Source organism: Calypte anna, chromosome 10 (genome assembly GCF_003957555.1).
Source record: "Calypte anna isolate BGI_N300 chromosome 10, bCalAnn1_v1.p, whole genome shotgun sequence".
Classification (NCBI taxonomy): domain Eukaryota; kingdom Metazoa; phylum Chordata; class Aves; order Apodiformes; family Trochilidae; genus Calypte; species Calypte anna.
The window spans coordinates 13,881,573-13,890,921 of NC_044256.1; the positions used below are offsets into that span (position 1 = coordinate 13,881,573).

Genomic DNA, 9,349 nt, shown 5'->3' on the forward strand with positions numbered 1-9,349 from the left:
TCCCAGGACAGATTTGCAGGGGCTGATATAGAGTACTGTGCTCAAAAAATTTAAGAGTTTAGCCTAATGGAATGGATTTGAGAGCTCTGCCTCTAATCACATAGGAGAAATGCCTTGGTATTTACAAGCACAGAGGTCACCTTGCTGCTGTTTTGTTAAATCCTTGTCTGCCTACAAAAAGAGACAGAACCACAGCTTTGAGCCAGTCAAATTTTAATCTAACACCTCCTCTATTTGGGTCATCATTAATACAAACAGACAAGCATTAGGCTTTTTCTGCATACAGAACACCAGGGTTCACTTTTAGCAGGCTAAACAAAATGAACAAGTGGCAGTAAGTGTATCACTGGAAGCAATGAAGCCTTCCTTTCCATCCATTACAGAGTTTGGGAACTACATTAAGGAATACAAAGAAGTTGAAGCTCTTGGGGCCAAGGATGTTCTTTTGAAGCACCTTAAATGTTCAATCTCTTTTTTCAGAATTACTTAAAAGGTGGCAGCCCCAAAGACTGACAGTCTTGCAAGCAATATTCTTAAGTTTGTGTCTGAAAACTTAACTTTAATATCAATCACTGGAAAGCAGGTGCTAGATAGGTGGAATTTTTTCATTTGTCCTTTCATCACAGAATAAAAAGCTGAAAATCATGTTATAGGGAACAGAGTGCATATCACCTGTACAAATATAATGAAATCCCCTTCTCTCCCCCCCATGTCTCCCCTTTCCAGACAGGAATAGAAACAAGTACCACAAAAGCCACTATAGCTACAGCAAAGTCCTTTCAAAGACATTGGGTTTTGGCATTTTCTTGTGCAGCAAATGAAGTCATGACTAACAACCAATCTGGTTCATTGGAAGAAGAGACTCTTCCAGGGATAGAAGTCAAGTCACCCTCTGACTCAGTGGGGCATATGCAGGATTTGGGAGCAACCAAGCATTACAGCTCCTCCACCCATGTCAAAGCTAAGCCTGGCTGTGTACGGGAAAGCTAACACAAAAAAAGAAATAGAGATTAAAGGAAGCCACTCCCATAAGGTTCTTTCTTCAGACCTTTTAATGAGCTACTGGAAGCCTGGCAGAATCATTTCACTGAAGCATTAGAAATGCTTTGGGCTAAAGCAAAGATGCAGCTGTATGGAACTGCCCACAGCCAAGAGTAAAGGCAGCCTCTGCAAAACAGGCTCCACTAGTAAGATATTTTATGCTCCATTACACTCACTGAAGACTCTTGAAGGAATCCCTTTTCCAGTAATGACAGTTTGATACAAAAGCCTCCAAGCTGCTCTCCCACCACTCCAGCCCACTACTGCTTTCAGAGCACAGCTGGACAGCAATACCAGGAGCTGTATTGCTGGACCATACCAGGCCAACACAGAAAGCACTTTAAAATCCCCTTTCCTACCCTTTTACAGCTTCTACCAAGTAATGCAATAGTCTATCTCTGCCACTAAATTTCAGAAGTACCAAAAAGGCTGCTTCTAGACAGATTCAGCAGACAGACATAGTTAACTAAGTTAGACATTTCTTGGACTGGCTTCCCTATTTGCAGTGCCTGCTTGCAGTATAAGACTGAAATCATCTGCTAGACAAGAGATAAGGAAAACACCCTACTTAAAAGAGCTGTGCTTAAGCAGATTCAGATCAGAAATAAGCTTTTCCTCCCCTCTGAATAGGGAAGAAGGAAGGCTGTTTCACTGAGTTCTTTAGAGTTTTTTCCAGGAAGTTAAATCACCAACATCAGCCAAAGCTATTGCCTCTTCTGAAACTTCCACAGCAAACCCCAAAGTTACTGGCATGCCACTACCATGTAAGATATTTAGAACCACATTAAGGAGAAGGTTACTTTATTAAGGAAAGGGTGCAACGTCAGAGAACCACCAAGGTTTTTAAGCAAAGCCAAGTTTTATGCCCTGTGTGATTCAAAACTCATTCCAGGAAGCGTAGAGAAGTGCATCACGCTGCTGAGCTGTCAACAGTTTAAATGCAGAGGAAGATATTTAGAGACCATTCAGATGAAAATGTATGTAGGGCACGTATCCACCTGGGAGAGACTGAAGCAATGTGTCTTCATGGGAAAGGCTGCCAGACTAAGTTTCTGTAAAGCAACGGAGGACAATCCGAGTCTTGTATCATACCTTTTGCCCACTTTTATACAAAAGATGCTTTAATTTTTAGGGAAAAAAGGGTTAAGCCTAAACTACTACTTTTACATCTCCACAAGGTCACATAGATGTGTTTCAGGGCCAGAGCTGCACTATGCCTCAAAGGCTGAAGCACACAAAGCAAGGCACCATGCTGCTTATTTTGAGACCTTGGGTGTCTAACAAGCCCAAGAGTAGCTCATATAGAACCTCCTGTTATCTTCAGTGACAGCTCAGAAGAGGATACAGAAGCAAATGCCAAGATCACTTCCATGTACTGCTCAGTACTTCTGGCCATCAAAACCAGCCAACTAAGTCTCAGATGCCAAAGCACAGAGGGTGTAACTAAGAATGAGCTGAGCACTTCAAGCACTTGAGCTCCACTTTTCAGGAGATATGGCCGTAAGAGATAAAGTGCAGTCCCTGCCAGAGCCAGAGCCTGGCAAACCCCACCACAGTTTTACTGTCAAGCATCTGACAGATTTTATCTCCAAATAATGAGGGCACACTGACATGTTCAATCGCCAGGATGCTTAAAACAACATTACTTAGAGAGCACATGGAAGTCCTTGGTGCAAATTCCTCTGCCCTGGGACAAAGCCAGCACCCAGGCCAGGACTCAGCTGGTTGGTGACTATAGAAAGCAGCAGGTATTGTTTACACCATGTTCCAACAGGAATTTCTTGGCTGGTGCCTTCACTAGAGTTTGACCTTTTCATCTGATACAATACTTGGCTCTTTCACTAAATTTAGAGGTACTGGGAGGTTACGGGGACAAAGTTCATAGCACAATGGCACCAGCAGCACAGCCAGAAAGACAGGCGCCTTCAACTGGAGCTTTTTTTCTTTTTTGACTTTGAGAAGTCCTACACCTTCAGAGCAGAAGCCAAGCACCCAAGATGGCTGGGTATATAAGCCAAGGCAACTTGCTTGAGAAAACACCTCAGAATAACTTTATAGCCAACAGGGTCCAGGACTGTTTTGGTCTCTGACTTCCCCAAGTAACCTAATTTACAGTCAAATGAGCCTTGAATGTCACTTCCTTCCAACTACAGGAACTGCTTTCATTTCTTCACAATTTTGACTGATTAAAATTACTCTACTGCATGACAGACAGTTTTGTATATTACCTAAGAAGGTTGCTATATACTCCTTGTAAGTCACCTAACACAGTTCCTGCTCATCACAGATGGACTGAAAACTCTGCATTAGCTTTTATTGCCCACACCTTATGTACACAAATAAACTAAGGTAGGACAAATCACTGATGACTCCACAGAAACCAATTAATGATACCTTATCTTAAATGAAATAATGATGTTATTTAAGCAAACATAGCTATTTGATTACTGCAGAAACTTAAAACTTTGTCACACCCCAACCTCTGCCTTCTGGAACTACAGGGCAGAGCCTCAGCTGCTCGTAGAAGTTACCTTTAGGCACTGAAATACAGGCATACACCTTGCCATAGTCAAGATTTACTGTTCAAGACTGGTCCACTTCAAGCAATTGAAAAACACCCAAATATGAACATGATCAAAAGCTGAGGTGCTACCTTACTCTGAAGTCTAATTTAAACACCAAGCCTTTTTTTTTCCCCCCCTCGATAAGCAGCTCTGCTCAACAGCACTACAGAAGATTTGCAGAGTCATTCTCTCAGAGTCTGTCCATGACAGATAGAAGGCTCACACTAGATAAGTTTAATTCACATCATTATATAAAAAAAATGAAACACCACTTCAAGACAAAAGAAAAAAATATGAAGAGACAGAACCTGACCAGTACACAGCTGCCAATGCTGCAGAACAGTCAGGTTTTGTGGAAATGACAATTAGAACAGGTTTTGGAGCACCACAGCACACATTAGCAATTCAAAGTTTTAAGGGCTACAGTCTCCTGCTGAATTTGAGTGGGTGGTTAGGGATATTACGGGCACACATCTGAGGACATTTTCTCCTTACCCTCTTCACAAGGATGTTCACTGTAAATACCCATCTGCTTATTTCACTTGGTACAATATTTCATATTCACATATGCCCAACTAACACTTCAGAGAACTGGGTGTTCCAGTTACAGGACAGCCAGGATTGAGCACCCTCAGCATCATCTTTCCAGAAACTGCATCTCTATATGAAAGCATTTCTGAAGATGTAAATAAATGGAGAGGTAGGACAAACTGGTGAACAGCAAACTCCTCTCTAGCAGCCAGTCACTTGTCCTAGCTGATCATTTCCATGACAAGCCCATATTACATGGAGTACTCAATGCCCTGAATAGGGGGATTCATTTATTCACAACTAGTACATGAAAAGTTTCACAAGGGTCTGGTGCTTGCAGGAGCTCAGTCCATATTATTTTAGTTGCCATTGCTATTTATTTTAGTCAACTTGAATCCATGATGCTGAGAATCTCAAGTGTTTCTTGACAGGAGAGTAACCTCTAGGCAACTGCGCTTCTTGGTCAATCTAGAGATATATAGATGAAAATCTTCTGTACATTGCAAAGCATAACACTTCCTTCCACTGCCATCACCTCTAACAGAGCAGAGACAAAGATGTTTCAGTCATCTGCTTTCTACAGAATTGCTTTGCAAAGCATTTTGAATTGCTGCTGTCTGATGCTGGCAAAGTTGAGCAGTCAGAGACTATCTTTATTATCAAGTCATCTGACACAGCCAGCAAAAAGACAAGCCCTTGGGCACACAAACCTTCCTAGAGCTGAACCAGGCAAGGATAGCTGCCTGACTAGGTTAGCACTGTTGCCACCTACATATGGTAGACAAGTGAGATTTTGCTTCTCCATAAGGAGAGACTACCCTTGCACATTGAAATTAAATCAATTGTTTGATACTGAACTTAACCATCTGAGTTTGATTAGATTTAACTGCTTATAAGCTTAATTTCTGCCAGCTATTTAGGCTGAAGAAGGGCAAACACTTGCACAGAAGTTCAGTTTAACCACAGCACACATTAAGAATATTAATTCAGAGCTATAACACATCATTAAAAATATTCTTCCAGAAAAATTTAAAAGCATCGCTGAAGACTCCAATACAGCAGCAAAACGATGACGATTTAGGGTTTTGCTGAAAAGTCAAAAATACCAGCTTCGTGCTGATGGCTGCACCTGTCAACGGGAATTACAAGTACTAATGACCCCACCTTGTACACCCCTTCCACAGATTTTGCTAAATGCTGCTCTTTGTTAACATAATCCAAGTTCTGGCACTGCCAGAGCTGGCAGCATAAAAGGAAGGATGAAGAGGCGGGAGATGCAGAGCAAGAAAGGAGAGTAACACAGCAATGGGATCCAGCAGCATCCAGCACACCTCCCTTGTTGAGTGATCTTCAAGTACCATTACAGACAGTCTGAATCACTGCTCTAAATCCACCATTTTCTATGGTGCATCAAATCCCATCTAAAAGGGGAGTTGGAATTTTGTAGATTTGGATAACCTCATCCTATGCATGTATCAAGGACAAATGATGGTATTCTGCCATCTTTCCTTCCCAATGTCACATCCCAGAGCAGTGATTATTTCAGCATGTTAATCTCTGGGTTTTCACATGACAAGTTTAATAACGTAGCTTTATGAAACTCTAAGAGCCTAAGCTACTATTCATGCCCTGAATAGAGAAATACAGTTTTCACAAGAAGATTAAAAAATATACATTTTTAAGTTTAGCTTCTTCAGAAATGACTTTGAAAATGGAAGCTTTTATTACCTAGTCTCCATATCTTTTCCATCCCCAGAACAGACAGTCTGGTACAGTCCGAGGTCATCCTTACCCTCTATGCAGCTAATTTGCTCAGTAACACAATGGACTTTTCACACGAAAGCTAAAATATAACTATTTTTACAAATAAAGAAGCAGAACAGAGGAACCCAAACATCAGCTTTTGGTTCTTTTTCGTATCCTTCCTTCTCTTATTCTTGACTTTGAGACTGAAATAAAACAATGGCTAGAATAAGAAAGACTGCATGTCCGCTGATCCAAGACATAAGAATATATTCAAACTTCTCCTATGATATGAGAATGTAGCAAGCATCTAGGAAAGTGAAGAAAAGGTAACAGTAGAAAAAACAAATGCTATTTGTCCATAACAAAACTTCATGCACGGGAAATAATCATTATTGAAGGCAGTCTGAAAATGAGACATCACAAAGCAAATGGCTGAACTCTGTTCCACAAACACCTTATCAGTGGGGGACTACAACCTGTGAAGCTGAGCATTTCTAAGCATAATAATCATTGATAACAAGACACACAAGTTGAACACACTATCAGTTATATGATTAATAAGCCACAAATATTTCTTACAGAAGGAGAAGTGCTGTGGAAGCCAAACAGCAATCCATAAGAGGCAGACAGGAAACTTTAGTGCTTACCAGACCTGTGACAATTGTATATCAACAATAAGAGGAAGCTGTTAGGAACTGTCTGAAGCAGACAGGCACAACAATGCAACCCCTCTAGCCATAACTGTGGGAATAAAGCTGCTCCCAACACACCTCTTAAAGGAAGTTAAGTGTCAGGTGAGGGATTTCACAAGCCGTGGTACCTCAGCTGTGATAGACAGAGTTACCCATCCTGTGCTGGAGTACCTCACGAGTTCTACTCCAAGCTGTAGAACGGAGTAGACAGAGCCTAACAACGAGGTATGACACCACATCAACAAAGAAAGTCCTAAGGTCGTTGCAAAATGCCAGCAGCAGTGCCAGGACCCAGGAACATGAGTAAGAGTGGAGAAAAGCCTCATATCGAGTAGGAGCGTGACCTGACAGGTAGCAGCCCGAACCTGGCCCTGACCCACACCAGTACCACCCTCACAGACCTCCTGCTCCAGGCTCAGCTCTCAGTTGATTTCGCCCTCGTCTCCCTGAGAGCAGAGGCTGCTCACAGCCCCTCTTTTCTTTCCCCACACCACCTCACAGCTCCGGCAAGCGATGGCGAAGCCGTCACGGTACCGCCACGCACCCAGCTCCTCCCAACCCACCCAGAACCGGGAGCAGAGGTACCGGACCGCAGATCTTCACAGCCAGGCCAGGCCGAACCCCACCTCCACCCCAGAAAGCAAACAAACACACACACCCGGCAACCCTGCTGCGAAGGGTTCCAGAAACAAGGCAGCGGGGCAGTCACGGGGAGCCCGAGGCCGGAGCGAGAACACTGCTGAGCGCCCGGCGCCTGACGGACCCAGCGGCGGGGCAGCGGACAGCGAACACCCCCCGCCCCACAGCCCCTCAAGCCCTGCACCGCTAGGAGGGAGGAGAGACCCGCCTGCCCCTTAAGCCCTAAAGAGAAGGGGCTCACCCTCCCCTCACCTGCAGTCCCGCCCCAACGAGCGGCCACCGACAACTCCCGCCGCTCCCCGCCGTCTGCGGCAGCCCCGCTGCCCGCGGCCCCTTAGCAACCGCCCTCGCCCTCCTATTGGCTGCGCCTCCTGCCAATCCCGCCCATTCCCGCTCGAGAATTGGCCAGAGGGACAGCTGGGGGTGGGAGCTCGCTCCTGCCGGGCTGCGCAGGCGCCATTGGCTGCTGGAGACGCAGAGGGGCGGGATTCTGTGGTCCTGTTGGCTAGCATGCCTGTCAGTCAGTCAGGAGAAGGGCGGTGATTGGTGTCCGCCGGAGGGGCGGGGCTGCCGGCGCTTGCGGGGAGCCGCGGGTGGCGCCGCCATGGCAGAGCGGGGCCGGGATGCGGTGGTGGGCGGTGGCGAAGGGTGACAGGGGCTGTGACGAGAGGGTGAAGCACCAGCCGCTTCCTGCTGCCGGAGCCAACACCCCGACCGCGGTGGGGAGGCAGCGCGGGGAGCGGCTGCAGCTGGAGTGCGTGTTCGCTCCTCAGTGACATGGGGCTGGCTCTGTGGTCATGAGAGCCAAACCCCCTCTGTAGCGTGGCAAAGGCGGCTGATGCCCCCCGGTGCTGATATTGGTCTCATGATGTCACGTTGCAATCAACGAATTGCATCAGAATGGTGGCCAGGCCTTCAACTGGATGGGTTTGTTGCCCTTGGGTCCCCAGGCCATCTGTGGGGCAAACCTGGCATGGGGGTACAAGGTGGGACCCGCAGAAGGTGGGGTCACTTCTTGGGCCTCGCCAAGCAAGAGTGAAGGGGTGAAGGGGTCCTCCCCCAAGCCCTCAGAGCCACAGGAGAACCTGTCCAGTTTCTTCCCAGCAAAGGGGGTGTGTGGCTGGGCCAACAAAACCTGCTTGGAGGTAGTCCGACACATCTGGAAGGCACTGGAGGAAAACAAATAATAAAAGCAAAAACGTCTGCAATGCAATGTTTATAAACTTGCCCTTTTTGTAGCTTCCCAAAAGAGTCACGTGTTAGGTTGCTAGTAATATCAACTGTCCCTAACTAGTTGCTTTATATAACTGGATGGAAAAATCCTTTCTCTGATTTCAGACATTTTGTTTCCTCTGTTTACTGGGAGCTGGAGCTTCCTACGTAGAAAAAGCTCTTAAGGAGCAAGTCACATTTTCCAGAGAGTTATGTACCCAGAGAGGGATGAGTAACTGCTGTAGGCTGAGTCACGGTGGAGGAAGGAGCTCTGAGGGAGGGCAGAGCAGGGGCTGCTGAAGTGGCAGAGCAGAAACAGCAGCAGCCCCACAGCAATCACACTTCCTTGCTTGCTATGGATGTGAACCCACATCAGGCAAACAAGAGCCAGGCTCCTTATCTTCAGCTTTTAATTAACCCAGGGTTTATGGTGATTGCTAAATCGGTCTGCAGTTCAGCTGGGCTGAGGTTAGGTATGTCTGAAGGCTGCTGAGTTATGCTTGTGATCAAGCTGCAAGATAGGCTAAGCAGATAAACTTCCGGTATCAGCCTCTTAACCACCTCTTTGAAGAATGTGTTTGAATTTGATTACAGAAAATTGCAGTCCAATTGATTCCAGGTGTACCTTGGCTCCTCACCATTAATCCAGGCAGGAAAATATGCCAGGAACCAGAGCCGAGCCTCCAAGCAAGACTTTTATTTTAAATCCTTGAGGCTGTGGGAGATTTCTCTGACCTGAGAGTTTTCTTAAGCACAGTGTCACAAAGCAAAGCAAACTCAGAGCTGCCCACAGCCCTTCTTGCTGACACATAAAGCACAGGGTGGTCTTATGTACCGTGGGTGCTCAGATACATCAGCCAGGAATGAGAGGTGAGAACTGGAGGTGCCTGACAGTGCAGAGCTGGCAGAACAAATTCACAGGTG

The 9,349-nt window shown here is 45.7% G+C and overlaps 1 protein-coding gene across 2 annotated transcripts in view; it reads right to left on the reverse strand.

The window, feature by feature from the left end:
* The window catches only part of ABHD2 (abhydrolase domain containing 2), a 37,430-nt gene extending 29,884 nt beyond the window's left edge, over positions 1-7,546 (reverse strand). The window contains exon 1 of one of the 2 annotated variants that reach the window (XM_030457376.1): positions 7,466-7,546. The gene's annotated coding sequence lies outside the window, so the exon portion shown is untranslated. Of the gene's footprint in view, positions 1-7,232 lie in introns of both variants that reach the window. The other variant, XM_030457377.1, reaches the window with a different exon arrangement.
* Between the last annotated feature and the right edge of the window lie 1,803 nt (positions 7,547-9,349).